The sequence below is a fragment of the Bidens hawaiensis genome, unplaced genomic scaffold (genome assembly GCF_021521415.1).
Source record: "Bidens hawaiensis isolate Kalapana, Puna unplaced genomic scaffold, B.hawaiensis_p1.1 tig00001093_1, whole genome shotgun sequence".
In the NCBI taxonomy this organism is placed as follows: domain Eukaryota; kingdom Viridiplantae; phylum Streptophyta; class Magnoliopsida; order Asterales; family Asteraceae; genus Bidens; species Bidens hawaiensis.
Genome location: NW_027491064.1, coordinates 2,689,568 through 2,712,871, shown reverse-complemented (window position 1 = coordinate 2,712,871; position 23,304 = coordinate 2,689,568).

The window sequence follows — 23,304 nt, the reverse complement described above, 5'->3', positions numbered from 1 at the left end:
GGTTTTGGTGCTATGAATAAGAAAGTTGACCGTTCATCTGAGCTGGAAGGAAACGTGCTTGAACAGGTTGTCATATTTACATTTTTGACACATTTACATATTTTATATTTATTATATTTTCATTACCACTGATGAACATAAAACTATTGTTGGAAGGTGTGCTGGTGATGTAGTGCTAGACTTTGTCTTCTTTGGATGTTTATAGCATGAAATATTTACATTTGATATTAAATTTGACTCACTGATTTTAAACCAATTATATATGTTTATCGTAAATGATATATTGTCATTTGGTACCGAGTGGGTAAGTAGAGGACTATTTACTTTTGTGTTTAGTAACTTTTACTATAAATAAAATAGCGACATTCGTGATAACTTTTGTCACATTTAATGGGTAAACAGTACCATAAAAGAGTATTATAAAAAATCAACCACATGTATATATGGTTATTACATTAGATTTTGTGTTTATTGAAGTATGAATTAGAATGTTATAATTCACTTATTTGAGTCAATTTTTCTATCTTTAGGCAGTTAAAGATTAAGGACTGTTAATTTTCTGTCATAAATAGAAGTGGAGGTGTGTTATAAGTTTCTAGTTAGCTTTGGTGTAGAAATACGGCTTTGTCTAAGGAAGGAATGGCTATTGGGATTTGAAGAGTTACTGCTGTAACAAATGAATATGGTTTTGGTGCTATGAATAAGAAAGTTGACCGGTCATCTGAGCTGGAAGGAAACGTGCTTGAATAGGTTGGCATATTTACATTTTTGACCCATTTACATATTTTATAGTTATTATATTTTCATTACCACTTATGAACATAAAACTATTGTAGGAAGGTATGCTGGTGATGTAGTGCTAGACTTTGTCTTCTTTTGATGTTTATAGCATGAAATATTTACATTTGATATTAAATTTGAGTCACTGATTATTAACCAATTATATATGTTTATCGTAAATGATATATTGTCATTTGGTACCGAGTGGTAAGTATAGGACTATATACTTTTGTGTTTAGTAATATTTACTATAAATATAGTAGCAACATTCATGATAACTTTTGTTACATTCTAATGGGTAAACAGTACCATAAATGAGTATTATAAAAAATTAACCACATTTATATATGGTTATTACATTAGATTTTGTGTTTATTGAATTATGAATTAGGATGTTATAATTCACTTATTTGAGTCAAATTTTCTATCTTTAGGCAGTCAATGATTAAGGACTGTTAATTTTCTGTCATAAATATAATTGGAGGTGTGTTATAAGTTTCTAGTTAGCTTTGGTGTAGAAATACAGCTTTGTCTATGGAAAAAATGGCTATGTGGATTAGAAGAGTTACTGCGGTAACAAATGAATATGGTTTTGGTGCTATGAATAAGAAAGTTGACCGGTCATCTGAGCTAGAACTATACGTACTTGAATAGGTTGTCATATTTACATTTTTGACACATTTACATATTTTATATTTATTATATTTTCATTACCACTTATGAACATAAAACTATAGTAGGAAGGTGTGCTGGTGATGTAGTGCTAGACTTTGTCTTCTTTGGATGTTTAGAGCACGAAATATTTACATTTGATACTAAATTTGACTCACTGATTTTAAACCAATTATATATGTTTATCGTAAATGATATATTGTCATTTGGTACCGAGTGGGTAAATAGAGGACTATATACTTTTGTATTTTGAAACTTTTACATTAAATATAGTAGCGACATTCGTGATAACTTTTGTTACATTCTAATGGGTAAACAGTACCATAAATGAGTATTATAAAAAATCAACCACATGTATATATGGTTATTACATTAGATTTTGTGTTTGTTAAAGTATGAATTGGAATGTTATAATTCACTTATTTGAGTCAAATTTTCTATCTTTAGGCAGTTAAAGATTAAGGACTGTTAATTTTCAACCATAAATAGAAGTGGAGGTGTGTTATAAGTTTCTAGTTAGCTTTGGTGTAGAAATACGGCTTTGTCTAAGGAAGGAATGGCTGTTGGGATTTGAAGAGTTACTGCTGTAACAAATGAATATGGTTTTGGTGCTATGAATAAGAAAGTTGACCGGTCATCTGAGCTGGAAGGAAACGTGCTTGAATAGGTTGGCATATTTACATTTTTGACCCATTTACATATTTTATAGTTATTATATTTTCATTACCACTTATGAACATAAAACTATTGTAGGAAGGTGTGCTGGTGATGTAGTGCTAGACATTGTCTTCTTTTGATGTTTATAGCATGAAATATTTACATTTGATATTAAATTTGAGTCACTGATTATTAACCAATTATATATGTTTATCGTAAATGATATATTGTCATTTGGTACCGAGTGGTAAGTAGAGGACTATATACTTTTGTGTTTAGTAATATTTACTATAAATATAGTAGCAACATTCATGATAACTTTTGTTACATTCTAATTGGTAAACAGTACCATAAATGAGTATTATAAAAAATTAACCACATTTATATATGGTTATTTCATTAGATTTTGTGTTTATTGAATTATGAATTAGGATGTTATAATTCACTTATTTGAGTCAAATTTTCTATCTTTAGGCAGTCAATGATTAAGGACTGTTAATTTTCTGTCATAAATATAATTGGAGGTGTGTTATAAGTTTCTAGTTAGCTTTGGTGTAGAAATACGGCTTTGTCTATGGAAGAAATGGCTGTGTGGATTAGAAGAGTTACTGCGGTAACAAATGAATATGGTTTTGGTGCTATGAATAAGAAAGTTGACCGGTCATCTGAGCTAGAACTATACGTGCTTGAACAGGTTGTCATATTTACATTTTTGACACATTTACATATTTTATATTTATTATATTTTCATTACCACTTATGAACATAAAACTATAGTAGGAAGGTGTGCTGGTGATGTAGTGCTAGACTTTGTCTTCTTTGGATGTTAATAGCACGAAATATTTACATTTGATACTAAATTTGACTCACTGATTTTAAACCAATTATATATGTTTGTCGTAAATGATATATTGTCATTTGGTACCGAGTGGGTAAATAGAGGACTATATACTTTTGTATTTTGAAACTTTTACTCTAAATATAGTAGCGACATTCGTGATAACTTTTGTTACATTCTAATGGGTAAACAGTACCATAAATGAGTATTATAAAAAATCAACCACATGTATATATGGTTATTACATTAGATTTTGTGTTTGTTGAAGTATGAATTGGAATGTTATAATTCACTTATTGAATCAAATTTTCTATCTTTAGGCAGTTAAAGATTAAGGACTGTTAATTTTCGGTCATAAAAATATAATTGGAGGTGTGTTATAAGTTTCTAGTTAGCCTTGGTGTAGAAATACGGCTTTGTCTATGGAAGGAATGGCTATGTGGATTAGAAGAGTTACTGCGGTAACAAATGAATATGGTTTTGGTGCTATGAATAAGAAAGTTGACCGGTCATCTGAGCTGGAAGGAAACGTGCTTGAACAGGTTGTCATATTTACATTTTTGACACGTTTACATATTTTATAATTATTATATTTTCATTACAACTTATGAACATAAAACTATTGTAGGAAGGTGTGCTGGTGATGTAGTGCTAGACTTTGTCTTCTTTGGATATTTATAGCATGAAATATTTACATTTGATATTAAATTTGACTCACTGATTTTAAACCAATTATATATGTTTATCGTAAATGATATATTGTCATTTGGTACCGAGTGGGTAAGTAGAGGACTATATACTTTTGTGTTTAGTAACTTTTACTATAAATAAAGTAGCGACATTCGTGATAACTTTTGTTACATTCTAATGGGTAAACAGTACCATAAATGAGTATTATAAAAAATCAACCACATGTATATACGGTTATTACATTAGATTTTGTGTTTATTGAATTATGAATTAGGATGTTATAATTCACTTATTTGAGTCAAATTTTCTATCTTTAGGCAGTCAATGATTAAGGACTGTTAATTTTCTGTCATAAATATAATTGGAGGTGTGTTATAAGTTTCTAGTTAGCTTTGGTGTAGAAATACGGCTTTGTCTATGGAAGAAATGTCTATGTGGATTAGAAGAGTTACTGCGGTAACAAATGAAAATGGTTTTGGTGCTATGAATAAGAAAGTTGACCGGTCATCGGAGCTAGAACTATACGTGCTTGAACAGGTTGTCATATTTACATTTTTGACACATTTACATATTTTATATTTATTATATTTTCATTACCACTTATGAAAATAAAACTATAGTAGGAAGGTGTGCTGGTGATGTAGTGCTAGACTTTGTCTTCTTTGGATGTTTAGAGCACGAAATATTTACATTTGATACTAAATTTGACTCACTGATTTTAAACCAATTATATATGTTTATCGTAAATGATATATTGTCATTTGGTACCGAGTGGGTAAATAGAGGACTATATACTTTTGTATTTTGAAACTTTTACTTTAAATATAGTAGCGACATTCGTGATAACTTTTGTTACATTCTAATGGGTAAACAGTACCATAAATGAGTATTATAAAAAACCAACCACATGTATATATGGTTATTACATTAGATTTTGTGTTTGTTGAAGTATGAATTGGAATGTTATAATTCACTTATTTGAGTCAAATTTTCTATCTTTAGGCCGTTAAAGATAAAGGACTGTTAATTTTCTGTCATAAATAGAAGTGGAGGTGTGTTATAAGTTTCTAGTTAGCTTTGGTGTAGAAATACGGCTTTGTCTAAGGAAGGAATGGCTGTTGGGATTTGAAGAGTTACTGCTGTAACAAATGAATATGGTTTTGGTGCTATGAATAAGAAAGTTGACCGGTCATCTGAGCTGGAAGGAAACGTGCTTGAATAGGTTGGCATATTTACATTTTTGACCCATTTACATATTTTATAGTTATTATATTTTCATTACCACTTATGAACATAAAACTATTGTAGGAAGGTGTGCTGGTGATGTAGTGCTAGACATTGTCTTCTTTTGATGTTTATAGCATGAAATATTTACATTTGATATTAAATTTGAGTCACTGATTATTAACCAATTATATATGTTTATCGTAAATGATATATTGTCATTTGGTACCGAGTGGTAAGTAGAGGACTATATACTTTTGTGTTTAGTAATATTTACTATAAATATAGTAGCAACATTCATGATAACTTTTGTTACATTCTAATTGGTAAACAGTACCATAAATGAGTATTATAAAAAATTAACCACATTTATATATGGTTATTTCATTAGATTTTGTGTTTATTGAATTATGAATTAGGATGTTATAATTCACTTATTTGAGTCAAATTTTCTATCTTTAGGCAGTCAATGATTAAGGACTGTTAATTTTCTGTCATAAATATAATTGGAGGTGTGTTATAAGTTTCTAGTTAGCTTTGGTGTAGAGATACGGCTTTGTCTATGGAAGAAATGGCTATGTGGATTAGAAGAGTTACTGCGGTAACAAATGAATATGGTTTTGGTGCTATGAATAAGAAAGTTGACCGGTCATCTGAGCTAGAACTATACGTGCTTGAACAGGTTGTCATATTTACATTTTTGACACATTTACATATTTTATATTTATTATATTTTCATTACCACTTATGAACATAAAACTATAGTAGGAAGGTGTGCTGGTGATGTAGTGCTAGACTTTGTCTTCTTTGGATGTTAATAGCACGAAATATTTACATTTGATACTAAATTTGACTCACTGATTTTAAACCAATTATATATGTTTGTCGTAAATGATATATTGTCATTTGGTACCGAGTGGGTAAGTAGAGGACTATATACTTTTGTATTTTGAAACTTTTACTCTAAATATAGTAGCGACATTCGTGATAACTTTTGTTACATTCTAATGGGTAAACAGTACCATAAATGAGTATTATAAAAAATCAACCACATGTATATATGGTTATTACATTAGATTTTGTGTTTGTTGAAGTATGAATTGGAATGTTATAATTCACTTATTTGAGTCAAATTTTCTATCTTTAGGCAGTTAAAGATTAAGGACTGTTAATTTTCGGTCATAAAAATATAATTGGAGGTGTGTTATAAGTTTCTAGTTAGCCTTGGTGTAGAAATACGGCTTTGTCTATGGAAGGAATGGCTATGTGGATTAGAAGAGTTACTGCGGTAACAAATGAATATGGTTTTGGTGCTATGAATAAGAAAGTTGACCGGTCATCTGAGCTGGAAGGAAACGTGCTTGAATAGGTTGTCATATTTACATTTTTGACACGTTTACATATTTTATAATTATTATATTTTCATTACAACTTATGAACATAAAACTATTGTAGGAAGGTGTGCTGGTGATGTAGTGCTAGACTTTGTCTTCTTTGGATATTTATAGCATGAAATATTTACATTTGATATTAAATTTGACTCACTGATTTTAAACCAATTATATATGTTTATCGTAAATGATATATTGTCATTTGGTACCGAGTGGGTAAGTAGAGGACTATATACTTTTGTGTTTAGTAACTTTTACTATAAATAAAGTAGCGACATTCGTGATAACTTTTGTTACATTCTAATGGGTAAACAGTACCATAAATGAGTATTATAAAAAATCAACCACATGTATATACGGTTATTACATTAGATTTTGTGTTTATTGAATTATGAATTAGGATGTTATAATTCACTTATTTGAGTCAAATTTTCTATCTTTAGGCAGTCAATGATTAAGGACTGTTAATTTTCTGTCATAAATATAATTGGAGGTGTGTTATAAGTTTCTAGTTAGCTTTGGTGTAGAAATACGGCTTTGTCTATGGAAGAAATGGCTATGTGGATTAGAAGAGTTACTGCGGTAACAAATGAAAATGGTTTTGGTGCTATGAATAAGAAAGTTGACCGGTCATCGGAGCTAGAACTATACGTGCTTGAACAGGTTGTCATATTTACATTTTTGACACATTTACATATTTTATATTTATTATATTTTCATTACCACTTATGAAAATAAAACTATAGTAGGAAGGTGTGCTGGTGATGTAGTGCTAGACTTTGTCTTCTTTGGATGTTTAGAGCACGAAATATTTACATTTGATACTAAATTTGACTCACTGATTTTAAACCAATTATATATGTTTATCGTAAATGATATATTGTCATTTGGTACCGAGTGGGTAAATAGAGGACTATATACTTTTGTATTTTGAAACTTTTACTTTAAATATAGTAGCGACATTCGTGATAACTTTTGTTACATTCTAATGGGTAAACAGTACCATAAATGAGTATTATAAAAAACCAACCACATGTATATATGGTTATTACATTAGATTTTGTGTTTGTTGAAGTATGAATTGGAATGTTATAATTCACTTATTTGAGTCAAATTTTCTATCTTTAGGCCGTTAAAGATTAAGGACTGTTAATTTTCTGTCATAAATAGAAGTGGAGGTGTGTTATAAGTTTCTAGTTAGCTTTGGTGTAGAAATACGGCTTTGTCTAAGGAAGGAATGGCTATTGGGATTTGAAGAGTTACTGCTGTAAAAAATGAATATGGTTTTGGTGCTATGAATAAGAAAGTTGACCGGTCATCTGAGCTGGAAGGAAACGTGCTTGAATAGGTTGGCATATTTACATTTTTGACCCATTTACATATTTTATAGTTATTATATTTTCATTACCACTTATGAACATAAAACTATTGTAGGAAGGTGTGCTGGTGATGTAGTGCTAGACTTTGTCTTCTTTTGTTGTTTATAGCATGAAATATTTACATTTGATATTAAATTTGAGTCACTGATTATTAACCAATTATATATGTTTATCGTAAATGATATATTGTCATTTGGTACCGAGTGGTAAGTAGAGGACTATATACTTTTGTGTTTAGTAATATTTACTATAAATATAGTAGCAACATTCATGATAACTTTTGTTACATTCTAATGGGTAAACAGTACCATAAATGAGTATTATAAAAAATTAACCACATTTATATATGGTTATTACATTAGATTTTGTGTTTATTGAATTATGAATTAGGATGTTATAATTCACTTATTTGAGTCAAATTTTCTATCTTTAGGCAGTCAATGATTAAGGACTGTTAATTTTCTGTCATAAATATAATTGGAGGTGTGTTATAAGTTTCTAGTTAGCTTTGGTGTAGAAATACGGCTTTGTCTATGGAAGAAATGGCTATGTGGATTAGAAGAGTTACTGCGGTAACAAATGAATATGGTTTTGGTGCTATGAATAAGAAAGTTGACCGGTCATCTGAGCTAGAACTATACGTGCTTGAACATGTTGTCATATTTACATTTTTGACACATTTACATATTTTATATTTATTATATTTTCATTACCCCTTATGAACATAAAACTATAGTAGGAAGGTGTGCTGGTGATGTAGTGCTAGACTTTGTCTTCTTTGAATGTTTATAGCACGAAATATTTACATTTGATACTAAATTTGACTCACTGATTTTAAACCAATTATATATGTTTGTCGTAAATGATATATTGTCATTTGGTACCGAGTGGGTAAATAGAGGACTATATACTTTTTTATTTTGAAACTTTTACTTTAAATATAGTAGGGACATTCGTGATAACTTTTGTTACATTCTAATGGGTAAACAGTACCATAAATGAGTATTATAAAAAATCAACCACATGTATATATGGTTATTACATTAGATTTTGTGTTTGTTGAAGTATGAATTGGAATGTTATAATTCACTTATTTGAGTCAAATTTTCTATCTTTAGGCAGTTAAAGATTAAGGACTGTTAATTTTCCGTCATAAAAATATAATTGGAGGTGTGTTATAAGTTTCTAGTTAGCCTTGGTGTAGAAATACGGCTTTGTCTATGGAAGGAATGGCTATGTGGATTAGAAGAGTTACTGCATTAACAAATGAATATGGTTTTGGTGCTATGAATAAGAAAGTTGACCGGTCATCTGAGCTGGAAGGAAACGTGCTTGAACAGGTTGTCATATTTACATTTTTGACACATTTACATATTTTATAATTATTATATTTTCATTACAACTTATGAACATAAAACTATTGTAGGAAGGTGTGCTGGTGATGTAGTGCTAGACTTTGTTTTCTTTGGATGTTTATAGCATGAAATATTTACATTTGATATTAAATTTGACTCACAGATTTTAAACCAATTATATATGTTTATCGTAAATGATATATTGTCATTTGGTACCGAGTGGGTAAGTAGAGGACTATATACTTTTGTGTTTAGTAACTTTTACTATAAATAAAATAGCGACATTCGTGATAACTTTTGTCACATTCTAATGGGTAAACAGTACCATAAATGAGTATTATAAAAAATAAACCACATGTATATATGGTTATTACATTAGATTTTGTGTTTATTGAAGTATGAATTTGAATGTTATAATTCACTTATTTGAGTCAATTTTTCTATCTTTAGGCAGTTAAAGATTAAGGACTGTTAATTTTCTGTCATAAATATAATTGGAGGTGTGTTATAAGTTTCTAGTTAGCTTTGGTGTAGAAATACGGCTTTGTCTATGGAAGGAATGGCTATGTGGATTAGAAGAGTTACTGCGGTAACAAATGAATATGGTTTTGGTGCTATGAATAAGAAAGTTGACCGGTCATCTTAGCTGGAAGGAAACGTGCTTGAACAGGTTGTCATATTTACATTTTTGACACATTTACATATTTTATATTTATTATATTTTCATTAAAACTTATGAACATAAAACTATTGTAGGAAGGTGTGCTGGTGATGTAGTGCTAGACTTTGTCTTCTTTGGATGTTTATAGCATGAAATATTTACATTTGATATTAACTTTGACTCACTGATTTTAAACCAATTATATATGTTTATCGTAAATGATATATTGTCATTTGGTACCGAATGGGTAAGTAGAGGACTATATACTTTTGTGTTTAGTAACTTTTACTATAAATAAAGTAGCGACATTCGTGATAACTTTTGTCACATTCTAATGGGTAAACAATACCATAAATGAGTATTATAAAAAATCAACCACATGTATATATGGTTATTACATTATATTTTGTGTTTATTGAAGTATGAATTAGAATGTTATAATTCACTTATTTGAGTCAAATTTTCTATCTTTAGGCTGTTAAAGATTAAGGACTATTAATTTTCTGTCATAAATAGAAGTGGAGGTGTGTTATAAGTTTCTAGTTAGCTTTGGTGTAGAAATACGGCTTTGTCTAAGGATGGAATGGCTATTGGGATTTGAAGAGTTACTGTTGTAACAAATGAATATGGTTTTGGTGCTATGAATAAGAAAGTTGTCCGGTCATCTGAGCTGGAAGGAAACGTGCTTGAACAGGTTGTCATATTTACATTTTTGACCCATTTACATATTTTATAGTTATTATATTTTCATTACCACTTATGAACATAAAACTATTGTAGGAAGGTGTGATGGTGATGTAGTGCTAGACTTTGTCTTCTTTGGATGTTTATAGCATGAAATATTTACATTTGATACTAAATTTGACTCACTGATTTTAAACCAATTATATATGTTTATCGTAAATGATATATTGTCATTTGGTACCGAGTGGGTAAATAGAGGACTATATACTTTTGTATTTTGAAACTTTTACTTTAAATATAGTAGCGACATTCGTGATAACTTTTGTTACATTCTAATGGGTAAACAGTACCATAAATTAGTATTATAAAAAATCAACCACATGTATATATGGTTATTACATTAGATTTTGTGTTTGTTGAAGTATGAATTAGAATGTTATAATTCACTTATTTGAGTCAAATTTTCTATCTTTAGGCAGTTAAAGGTTAAGGACTGTTAATTTTCTGTCATAAATATAATTGGAGGTGTGTTATAAGTTTCTAGTTAGCTTTGGTGTAGAAATACGGCTTTGTCTAAGGAAGGAATGGATATTGGGATTTGAAGAGTTACTGTTGTAACAAATGAATATGGTTTTGGTGCTATGAATAAGAAAGTTGTCCGGTCATCTGAGCTGGAAGGAAACGTGCTTGAACAGGTTGTCATATTTACATTTTTGACCCATTTACATATTTTATAGTTATTATATTTTCATTACCACTTATGAACATAAAACTATTGTAGGAAGGTGTGATGGTGATGTAGTGCTAGACTTTGTCTTTTATTGATGTTTATAGCATAAAATATTTACATTTGATATTAAATTTGACTCACTGATTCTTAACAAATTATATACGTTTATCGTAAATGATATATTGTCATTTGGTACCGAGTGGTAAGTAGAGGACTATATACTTTTGTGTTTAGTAACTTTTACTATAAATATAGTAGCGACATTCGTAATAACTTTTGTTACATTCTAATGGGTAAACAGTACCATAAATGAGTATTATAAAAAATCAACCACATGTATATATGGTTATTACATTAGATTTTGTGTTTATTGATGTATGAATTAGGCTGTTATAATTCACTTATTTGAGTCAAATTTCCTATCTTTAGGCAATCAAAGATTAAGGACTGTTAATTTTCTGTCATAAATATAATTGGAGGTGTGTTATAAGTTTCTAGTTAGCTTTGGTGTAGAAATACGGCTTTGTCTATGGAGGAATGGCTATGTGGATTAGAAAAGTTACTGCGGTAACAAATGAATATGGTTTTGGTGCTATGAATAAGAAAGTTGACCGGTCATCTGAGCTGGAAGGAAACGTGCTTGAACAGGTTGTCATATTTACATTTTTGACACATTTACATATTTTAAATTTATTATATTTTCATTACAACTTATGGACATAAAACTATTGCAGGAAGGTGTGCCGGTGGTGTAGTGCTAGACTTTGTCTTCTTTTGATGTTTATCGCATGAAATAGTTACATTTGATATTAAATTTGACTCACTGATTGTTAACCAATTATATATGTTTATCGTAAATGATATATTGTCATTTGGTACCGAGTGGGTAAGTAGAGGACTATACACTTTTGTGTTTAGTAACTTTTACTATAAATAAAGTAGCGACATTCGTGATAACCTTAGTTACATTCTAATGGGTAAACAGTACCATAAATGAGTATTATAAAAAATCAACCACATGTATATATGGTTATTACATTATATTTTGTGTTTATTGAAGTATGAATTAGAATGTTATAATTCACTTATTTGAGTCAAATTTTCTATCTTTAGGCAGTTAAAGATTAAGGACTGTTAATTTTCTGTCATAAATATAATTTGAGGTGTGTTATAAGTTTCTAGTTAGCTTTGGTGTAGAAATACGGCTTTGTCTATGGAAGGAATGGCTATGTGGATTAGAAGAGTTACTGCGGTAACAAATGAATATGGTTTTGGTGCTATGAATAAGAAAGTTGACCGGTCATCTGAGCTGGAAGGAAACGTGCTTGAACAGGTTGTCATATTTACATTTTTGACACAATTACATATTTTATATTTATTATATTTTCATTACAACTTATGGACATAAAACTGTTGCAGGAAGGTGTGCCGGTGATGTAGTGCTAGACTTTGTCTTCTTTTGATGTTTATAGCATGAAATAGTTACATTTGATATTAAATTTGACTCACTGATTGTTAACCAATTATATATGTTTATCGTAAATGATATATTGTCATTTGGTACCGAGTGGGTAAGTAGAGGACTATATACTTTTGTGTTTAGTAACTTTTACTATAAATAAAGTAGCGACATTCGTGATAACTTTTGTTACATTCTAATGGGTAAACAGTACCATAAATGACTATTATAAAAAATCAACCACATGTATATATGGTTATTACATTAGATTTTGTGTTTATTGAAGTATGAATTAGAATGTTATAATTCACTTATTTGAGTCAAATTTTCTATCTTTAGGCAGTTAAAGATTAAGGACTGTTAATTTTCTGTCATAAATGGAAGTGGAGGTGTGTTATTAGTTTCTAGATAGCTTTGGTGTAGAAATACGGCTGTCTAAGGAAGGAATGGCTATTGGGATTTGAAGAGTTACTGCGGTAACAAATGAATATGGTTTTGGTGCTATGAATAAGAAAGTTGACCGGTCATCTGAGCTGGAAGGAAAGGTGCTTGAATTGGTTGGCATATTTACATTTTTGACCCATTTACATATTTTATAGTTATTATATTTTCATTACCACTAATGAACATAAAACTATTGTAGGAAGGTGTGCCGGTGATGTAGTGCTAAACTTTGTCTTCTTTTGATGTTTATAGCATGAAATATTTACATTTGATATTAAATTTGACTCACTGATTATTAACCAATTATATATGTTTATCGTAAATGATATATTGTCATTTGGTACCGAGTGGTAAGTAGAGGACTATATACTTTTGTGTTTAGTAACTTTTACAATAAATATAATAGCGACATTCGTGATAACTTTTGTTACATTCTAATGGTAAACAGTATCATAAATGAGTATTATAAAAAATCAACCACATGTATATATGGTTATTACATTAGATTTTGTGTTTATTGAAGTACGAATTAGGATTCCATAATTCACTTATTTGAGTCAAATTTTCTATCTTTAGGCAGTTAAAGATTAAGGACTGTTTATTTTCTGTCATAAATATAATTGTAGGTGTGTTATAAGTTTCTAGTTAGCTTTAGTGTAGAAATACGGCTTTGTCTATGGAAGGAATGGCTATGTGGATTAGAAGTGTTAGTGCGGTAACAAATGAATATGGTTTTGGTGTTATGAATAGGAAAGTTGACGGGTCATCTGAGCTGGAAGGAAACGTGCTTGAATAGGTTGCATATTTACATTTTTGACACATTTACATATTTTATATTTATTATATTTTCATTACCACGTATGAAAATAAAACTATTGTAGGAAGGTTTGCTGGTGATGTACTGCTAGACTTTGTCTTCTTTGGATGTTTATAACATGAAATATTTACATTTGATATTAAATTTGACTCACTGATTTTAAACCAATTATATATGTTTATCGTAAATGATATATTGTCATTTGGTACCGAGTGGGTAAATAGAGGACTATATACTTTTGTATTTTGTAACTTTTACTTTAAATATAGTAGTGTCATACGTGATAACTTTTGTTACATTCTAATGGGCAAACAGTACCATAAATGAGTATATTGAAGTATGAATTAGAGTGTTACAATTTACATATTTGAGTCAAATTTTCTATCTTTAGGCAGTTAAAGATTAAGGACCGTTAATTTCTAACATAAATAGAATTGGAGGTGTGTTATAAGTTTCTAGATAGCTTTGGTGTAGAAATACGGCTTTGTCTAAAGAAGGAATGGCTATGGGGATTAGAAGAGTTACTGCTGTAACAAATGTATATGGTTTTGGTGCTATGAATAAGAAAGTTGACCGGTTATCTGAGCTGGAAGGAAACGTGCTTGAACATGTTGGCATATTTACATTTTTGACCCATTAACATATTTTATAGTTATTATATTTTCATTAACACTTATGGACATAAAACTATTGTAGGAAGGTGTGCCGGTGGTGTATTGCTAGACTTTGTCTTCTTTTGATGTTGTTAGCATGAAATATTTACATTTGATATTAAATTTGACTCACTGATTGTTAACCGATTATATATGTTTATCGTTAATGATATATTGTCAATTGGTACCAACTGGGTAAATAGAGGACTATATACTTTTGTGTTTAGTAACTTTTACTTTAAATTTTGTACCAACATACGTGATAACTTTTGTTACATTTTAATGGGTAAAGGCTTCCATAAATGAGTACGTTAAAAAATCAACCACAAATATATATGGATATTACATTAGCTTATGTGTTTATTGAAGTATGAATTAAAATGTTACAATTCACTTATTTGTGTCAAATTTCTATCTTTAGGCAGTTAAAGATTAAGGACTGTTAATTTTCTGTCATAAATAGATGTGGAGGTGTGTTATAAGTTTCTAGTTAGCTTTGGTGTAGAAATACGGCTTTGTCTAAGGAAGGAACGGCAATTGGGATTTGAATAGTTACTGCTGTAACAAATGAATATTGTTTTGGTGCTATGAAGAAGAAAGTTGACCGGTCATCTGAGCTGGAAGGAAACGTGCTTGAACAGGTTGGCATATTTACATTTTTGACCCATATAAATATTTTATAGTTATTATAATTTCATTACCACTTATGAACATAAAACTATTGTAGGAAGGTGTGCCGGTGATGTAGTGCTAGACTTTGTCGTCTTTTGATGTTTATAGCATGAAATATTTGCATTTGATATTAAATTTGACTCACTGATTGTTAACCAATTATATATGTTTATCGTAAATGATATATTGTCATTTGGTACCGAGTGGGTAAATAGAGGACTATATACTTTTGTATTTTGTAACTTTTACTTTAAATATAGTAGCGACATACGTGATAACTTTTGTTACTTTCTAATGGGCAAACAGTACCATAAATGAGTATGATATAAAATCAACCACAAGTATATATGGTTATTACATTAGATTTTGTGTTTATTGAAGTATGAATTAGAGTGTTACAATTCACTTATTTGAGTCAAAGTTTCTATCTTTAGGCAGTTAAAGATTATGGACTGTTAATTTTCTGTCATAAATAGAATTGGAGGTGTGTTATAAGTTTCTAGATAGCTTTGGTGTAGAAATACGGCTTTGTCTAAGGAAGGAATGGCTATGGGGATTGGAAGAGTTACTGCTGAAACAAATGTATATGGTTTGGTGCTATGAATAAGAGAGTTGACCGGTCATGTGAGCTGGAAGGAAACGTGCTTGAACAGGTTGGCATATTTACATTTTTGACCCATTAACATATTTTATAGTTATTATATTTTCATTAACACTTATGGACATAAAACTATTGTAGGAAGGTGTGCCGGTGGTGTAGTGCTAGACTTTGTCTTCTTTTGATGTTTATAGCATGAAATATTTACATTTGCTATTAAATATGACTCACTTATTGTTAACCAATTATATATGTTTATCGTTAATGATATATTGTCATTTGGTACCGAGTGGGTAAATAGAGGACTATATACTTTTGTGTTTAGTAACTTTACTTTAAATATTGTAGCGACCTACGTGATAACTTTTGTTACACTCTAATGGGTAAACGGTACCATAAATGAGTATGTTAAAAAATCAACCACAAGTATATACGGCTTTGTCTAAGGAAGGAATGGATATAGAGATTAGAAGAGTTACTACTGTAACAAATGAATATTGTTTTGGTGCTATGAATAAGAAAGTTGACGCATCATCTAAGCTGGAAGGAAATGTGCTTGAACAGGTTGGCATAATTACATTTTTGACCCATTTACATATTTTATATTTATTATACTCTCATTAACACTTATGGACATAAAACAATTGTAGGAAGGTGTGTCGGTGGTGTAGTGCTAGACTTTGTCTTCTTTTGATGTTTATAGCATGAAATATTTACATTTGCTATTAAATTTGACTCACTGATTGTTAACCAATTATATATGTTTATCGTTAATGATATATTTTCATTTGGTACCGAGTGGGTAAATAGAGGACTATATAATTTTGTGTTTTGTAACTTTTACTTTAAATATAGTAGCGACATATGTGATAACTTTTGTTACATTCTAATGTGTAAACAGTACAATAAATGAGTATGATAAAAATTCAACCACAAGTATATATGGTTATTACATTAGTTTTTGTGTATATTGAAGTATGAATTAGAATGTTACAATTCACTTATTTGAGTCAAATTTTCTATCTTTATGCAGTTAAAGATTAAGGACTGTTATTTTTCTGTCATAAATAGGGAGGTGTGTTATAAGTTTCTAGTTAGCTTTGGTGTAGAAATACGGCTTTGTCTAAGGAAGGAATGGCAATTGGGATTTGAAGAGTTACTGCTGTAACAAATGAATATTGTTTTGGTGCTATGAAGAAGAAAGTTGACCGGTCATCTGAGCTGGAAGGAAACGTGCTTGAACAGGTTGGCATATTTACATTTTTGACCCATATAAATATTTTATAGTTATTATAATTTCATTACCACTTAGGAACATAAAACTATTGTAGGAAGGTGTCCCGGTGATGTAGTGCTAGACTTTGTCTTCTTTTGATGTTTATAGCATGAAATATTTACATTTGATATTAAATTCGACTCACTGATTGTTAACCAATTATATATGTTTATCGTAAATGATATATTGTCATTTGGTACCGAGTGGGTAAATAGAGGACTATATACTTTTGTATTTGTAACTTTTACTTTAAATATAGTAGCGACATACATGATAACTTTTGTTACATTCTAATGGGCAAACAGTACCAAAAATGAATATGATAAAAAATCAACCACAAGTATATATGGTTATTACATTAGATTTTGTGTTTATTGAAGTATGAATTAGAGTGTTACAATTCACTTATTTGAGTCAAATTTTCTATCTTTAGGCAGTTAAAGATTATGGACTGTTAATTTTCTGTCATAAATAGAATTGGAGGTGTGTTATAAGTTTCTAGATAGCTTTGGTGTAGAAATACAACTTTGTCTAAGGAAGGAATGGCTATGGGGATTAGAAGAGTTACTGCTGTAACAAATGTATATGGTTTTGGTGCTATGAATAAGAAAGTTGACCGGTCATCAGAGCTGGAAGGAAACGTGCTTGAACAGGTTGGCATATTTACATTTTTGACCCATTAACATATTTTATAGTTATTATATTTTCATTAACACTTGTGGACATAAAACTATTGTAGGAAGGTGTGCCGATGGTGTAGTGCTAGACTTTGTCTTCTTTTGATGTTTATAGCATGAAATATTTACATTTGCTATTAAATTTGACTCACTTATTGTTAACCAATTATATTTGTTTATCGTTAATGATATATTGTCATTTGGTACCGAGTGGGTAAATAGAGGACTATATACTTTTGTGTTTAGTAACTTTACTTTAAATATTGTAGCGACATACGTGATAACTTTTGTTACATTCTAATGGGTATACGGTACCATAAATGAGTATGTTAAAAAATCAACCACAAGTATATACGGCTTTGTCTAAGGAAGGAATGGCTATGGGGATTAGAAGAGTTACTACTGTAACAAATGAATATTGTTTTGGTGCTATGAATAAGAAAGTTGACCGATCATCTAAGCTAGAAGGAAACATGCTTGAACAGGTTGGCATATTTACATTTTTGACCCATTTACATATTTTATATTTATTATACTTTCATTACCACTTATGAAGATAAACTATTGTAGGAAGGTGTGCCGGTGATGTAGTTCTAGACTTTGTCTTCTTTTGATGTTTATAGCATGAAATATTTACATTTGATATTAAATTTGACTCACCGATTGGTAACCAATTATATATGTTTATCGTAACTGATATATTGTCATTTGGTACCGAGTGGGTAAATAGAGGACTATATACTTTTGTGTTTAGTAACTTTACTATAAATATTGTAGCGACATACGTGATAACTTTTGTTACACTCTAATGGGTAAACGGTACCATAAATGAGTATGTTAAAAAATCAACCACAAGTATATACGGCTTTGTCTATGGAAGGAATGGATATAGGGATTAGAAGAGTTACTACTGTAACAAATGAATATTGTTTTGGTGCTATGAATTAGAAAGTTGACGCATCATCTAAGCTGGAAGGAAACGTGCTTGAACAGGTTGGCATAATTACATTTTTGACCCATTTACATATTTTATATTTATTATATTTTCATTAACACTCATGGACATAAAACTATTGTAGGAAGGTGTGCCGGTGGTGTAGTGCTAGACTTTGTCTTCTTTTTATGTTTATAGCATGAAATATTTACATTTTCTATTAAATTTGACTCACTTATTGTTAACCAATTATATATGTTTATCGTTAATGATATATTGTCATTTGGTACCGAGTGGGTAAATAGAGGACTATATACTTTTGTGTTTAGTAACTTTACTTTAAATATTGTTGCGACATACGTGATAACATTTGTTACACTCTAATGGGTAAACGGTACCATAAATGAGTATGTTAAAAAATCAACCACAAGTATATACGGCTTTGTCTAAGGAAGGAATGGATATAGGGATTAGAAGAGTTACTACTGTAACAAATGAATATTGTTTTGGTGCTATGAATAAGAAAGTTGACGCATCATCTAAGCTGGAAGGAAACGTGCTTGAACAGGTTGGCATAATTACATTTTTGACCCATTTACATATTTTATATTTATTATACTTTCATTAACACTTATGGACATAAAACAATTGTAGGAAGGTGTGTCGGTGGTGTAGTGCTAGACTTTGTCTTCTTTTGATGTTTATAGTATGAAATATTTACATTTGCTATTAAATTTGACTCACTGATTGTTAACCAATTATATATGTTTATCGTTAATGATATATTTTCATTTGGTACCGAGTGGGTAAATAGAGGACTATATAATTTTGTGTTTTGTAACTTTTACTTTAAATATAGTAGCGACATATGTGATAACTTTTGTTACATTCTAATGTGTAAACAGTACAATAAATGAGTATGATAAAAATTCAACCACAAGTATATATGGTTATTACATTAGTTTTTGTGTTTATTGAAGTATGAATTAGAATGTTACAATTCACTTATTTGAGTCAAATTTTCTATCTTTATGCAGTTAAAGATTAAGGACTGTTATTTTTCTGTCATAAATAGGGAGGTGTATTATAAGTTTCTAGTTAGCTTTGGTGTAGAAATACGGCTTTGTCTAAGGAAGGAATGGCAATTGGGATTTGAAGAGTTACTGCTGTAACAAATGAATATTGTTTTGGTGCTATGAAGAAGAAAGTTGACCGGTCATCTGAGCTGGAAGGAAACGTGCTTGAACAGGTTGGCATATTTACATTTTTGACCCATATAAATATTTTATAGTTATTATAATTTCATTACCACTTAGGAACATAAAACTATTGTAGGAAGGTGTCCCGGTGATGTAGTGCTAGACTTTGTCTTCTTTTGATGTTTATAGCATGAAATATTTACATTTGATATTAAATTCGACTCACTGATTGTTAACCAATTATATATGTTTATCGTAAATGATATATTGTCATTTGGTACCGAGTGGGTAAATAGAGGACTATATACTTTTGTATTTGTAACTTTTACTTTAAATATAGTAGCGACATACATGATAACTTTTGTTACATTCTAATGGGCAAACAGTACCAAAAATGAGTATGATAAAAAATCAACCACAAGTATATATGGTTATTACATTAGATTTTGTGTTTATTGAAGTATGAATTAGGGTGTTACAATTCACTTATTTGAGTCAAATTTTCTATCTTTAGGCAGTTAAAGATTATGGACTGTTAATTTTCTGTCATAAATAGAATTGGAGGTGTGTTATAAGTTTCTAGATAGCTTTGGTGTAGAAATACAACTTTGTCTAAGGAAGGAATGGCTATGGGGATTAGAAGAGTTACTGCTGTAACAAATGTATATGGTTTTGGTGCTATGAATAAGAAAGTTGACCGGTCATCAGAGCTGGAAGGAAACGTGCTTGAACAGGTTGGCATATTTACATTTTTGACCCATTAACATATTTTATAGTTATTATATTTTCATTAACACTTATGGACATAAAACTATTGTAGGAAGGTGTGCCGATGGTGTAGTGCTAGACTTTGTCTTCTTTTGATGTTTATAGCATGAAATATTTACATTTGCTATTAAATTTGACTCACTTATTGTTAACCAATTATATATGTTTATCGTTAATGATATATTGTCATTTGGTACCGAGTGGGTAAATAGAGGACTATATACTTTTGTGTTTAGTAACTTTACTTTAAATATTGTAGCGACATACGTGATAACTTTTGTTACATGCTAACGGGTATACGGTACCATAAATGAGTATGTTAAAAAATCAACCACAATTATATACGGCTTTGTCTAAGGAAGGAATGGCTATGGGGATTAGAAGAGTTACTACTGTAACAAATAAATATTGTTTTGGTGCTATGAATAAGAAAGTTGACCGATCATCTAAGCTGGAAGGAAACATGCTTGAACAGGTTGGCATATTTACATTTTTGACCCATTTACATATTTTATATTTATTATACTTTCATTACCACTTATGAAGATAAACTATTGTAGGAAGGTGTGCCGGTGATGTAGTTCTAGACTTTGTCTTCTTTTGATGTTTATAGCATGAAATATTTACATTTGATATTAAATTTGACTCACTGATTGGTAACCAATTATATATGTTTATCGTAAATGATATATTGTCATTTGGTACTGAGTGGGTAAATAGAGGACTATATACTTTTGTGTTTAGTAACTTTTACTATAAATATAGTAGCGAGATACGTGATAACTTTTGTTATATTTTAATGGGAAAACAGTACCATAAATGAGTATTATAAAAAATCAACCACAAGTATATATTGTTATTACATTAGATTTTGTGTTTATTGAAGTATGAATTAGAATGTTATAATTCATTTATTTGAGTCAAATTTTCTATCTTTAGGCAGTTAAAGATTAAGGACTGTTAATTTTCTGTCATAAAAAGAATTGGAGGTGTATTATAAGTTTCTAGTTAGCTTTGGTGTAGAAATACGGCTTTGTCTAAGGAAGGAATGGCTATGGGGATTAGAAGAGTTACGCTGTAAAAATGAATATGGTTTTGGTGCTATGAATAAGAATGTTGATCGGTAATCTGAGCTGGAAGGAAACTTGCTAGAACAGGTTGGCATATTTACATTTTTGACACATTTACATATTTTTTATTTATTATATTTTCATTACCACTTATGAACATAAAACTATTGTAGGAAGGTGAGCCGGTGATGTAGTGCTAGACTTTGTCTTCTTTTGATGTTTATAGCATGAAATATTCACATTTGATATTAAATTTGACTCACTGATTGGTAACCAATTATATATGTTTATCGTAAATGATATATTGTCATTTGTTACCGAGTGGGTAAATAGAGGACTATATACTTTTTTGTTTAGTAACTTTACTTTAAATATTGTAGCGACATACGTGATAACTTTTGTTACACTCTAATAGGTAAACGGTACCATAAATGAGTATGTTAAAAAATCAACCACAAGTATATACGGCTTTGTCTATTGAAGGAATGGCTATGGGGATTAGAAGAGTTACTACTGTAAAAAATGAATATTGTTTTGGTGCTACGAATAAGAAAGTTGACCGATCATCTAATCTGGAAGGAAACGTGCTTGAAAAGGTTGGCATATTTACATTTTTGACCCATTTACATATTTAATATTTATTATACTTTCATTACCACTTATGAATATAAAACTATTGTAGGAAGGTGTGCCGTTGATGTAGTGCTAGACATTGTCTTCTTTTGATGTTTAACCATATAGACATTGTCTTCTTTTACTTTAAATATAGTAGAGAGATACGTGATAACTTTTGTTACATTCTAATGGGCAAACAGTACCATAAATGAGTATGATAAAAAATCAACCACAAGTATATATGGTTATTACCTTAGATTTTGTGTTTATTGAAGTATGAATTAGAGTGTTACAATTCACTTATTTGAGTCAAATTTTCTATCTTTAGGCAGTTAAAGATTAAGGACTGTTAATTTCTGTCATAAATAGAATTGGAGGTGTGTTATAAGTTTCTAGATAGCTTTGGTTTAGAAATACGGCTTTGTCTAAAGAAGGAATGGCTATGGGGATTAGAAGAGTTACTGCTGTAACAAATGTATATGGTTTTGATGCTATGAATAAGAAAGTTGACCGGTCATCTGAGCTGGAAGGAAACGTGCTTGAACAGGTTGGCATATTTACATTTTTGACCCATTAACATATTTTATAGTTATTATATTTTCATTAACACTTATAGACATAAAACTATTGTAGGAAGGTGTGCCGGTGGAGTAGTGCTAGACTTTGTCTTCTTTTGATGTTTATAGCATTAAATATTTACATTTGATATTAAATTTGACTCACTGATTTTTAACCAATTATATATGTTTATCGTTAATGATATATTGTTATTTGGTACCGAGTGGGTAAATAGAGGACTATATACTTTTGTGTTTTGTATCTTTTACTTTAAATATAGTAGCGACATATGTGATAATTTTTGTTACATTCTAATGGTTAAACAGTACCATAAATGAGTATGATAAAAAATCAACCACAAGTATATATGGTTATTACATTAGATTTTGTGTTTATTGAAGTATGAATTAGGATGTTATAATTCACTTATTTGAGTCAAATTTTCTATCTTTAGGCAGTTAAAGATTAAAGAGTGTTAATTTTCTGTCATAAATATAATTGGA